This window comes from Lactuca serriola, chromosome 5 (genome assembly GCF_051521515.1).
Source record: "Lactuca serriola cultivar US96UC23 chromosome 5, Lser_US96UC23_V15, whole genome shotgun sequence".
Taxonomy (NCBI): domain Eukaryota; kingdom Viridiplantae; phylum Streptophyta; class Magnoliopsida; order Asterales; family Asteraceae; genus Lactuca; species Lactuca serriola.
Genome location: NC_136412.1, coordinates 156099566 through 156100973, shown reverse-complemented (window position 1 = coordinate 156100973; position 1408 = coordinate 156099566).

Genomic DNA, 1408 nt, shown 5'->3' with positions numbered 1-1408 from the left:
GATAATCCAATTAAGATACACCAGTTTTATAGATAACAAACTAAATATGTATTAATTATATTATGGTTGTATTATATAATAACCATATTTTACATGCATAATTAGGATGTTATATTTTTTCCCAACACATCATGAAGTATATCTGCAAGAACCAAAAATCATGAATATATACAATGAACGTTCCCTTGGTAATTAAAGCGACCCATGGACATTCGTGCTCCCGATATCGCATTAGCTTATATGACTATGCATTCCACATATCCAAACTCATTTTAAAGTTGTGTATTTAATGAAAGATATGGTTATAATATAACTAATACATATTTGGGTTCTTAACATAAAACTCCTTAGGTTTTCCAAGTTTTAATATAAATAAAATCCCATTGGCAGGTTATCTTCTACCTCCTTACTCATTCTCTATTCCTTTTGAAGATATCGGTGCTACCATCACCGTCCTCCACCTCCGAAAAACCAAAAACCCACATCATTTTTAGATCTTCCAACATTATCTTCGCCATAAACCCTATCCATCCTTATTGCTTCCACCACCTCTAGTCGTTGTCCCTACTATGTGTTTTGATTTTCAGATAGTGGCGGTGGTTACGTCGCCGCCTCTAATGTATACGTGTAAGGGATGGAGAGATGAAGAGGTTATGGTGGTTGCTTCAGGTTGTGGCAGGGGCTATGATGAAATCAAAAGGGGTTTCATTATTTCCGTCAAGGGAGAAATAAGGGGGTTTCATTTTACTGGCGAAGAGAGGAAGGTGGCATAGGAACCTCCGGGGGTCGGAAGACAGTTGTGTTTGGTGGGGTTTAATGGTGGAGGGAAGGTGGTTCAAACGATATGTGATGATCTGAAAAAGGCGGTGATTTGCTATGGTCTGACGGCGGAGGACGGTGACATAGGTAAGTAACCAGACAATAGGTGATGGTTGCTTATGGTGGTAGCAATAAGGCATATTATGGTGGTGGTGACCTGTTGTAGGCAAGAGTGACCTATTGTAAAAGGTCAAATATTCCTAAAGGGTAAAGTTGAACAATTTTTATCAAATATGATAACACCTGTGTTACTCGTTAGGCGTTAATAGAATATGTAACCGACGTTTGTCAACCATTGTAAGCTTTTTTTATAAATAAATGAAAGGAAGTTGTTTGAATATATGTGATTTATGTGTAAATATTATGTGTATATAATATTAGGTGAAAACTTAATAAATAGGACTAAAACAAATATTAAAATAAAATGTTAATTAGGGTAAATAGCCTTAATGAAAGTTGAAGTGGTCGTGATGAAAATTTCGGAGATATAAGGAACGCTTAAATCTGACTTCGTATGAAGAAGTTACGATCATTTGAAGTTTCACGTTCAACCCGATACGGCAGAATGCATCGTAAAAAGTAAATTTAG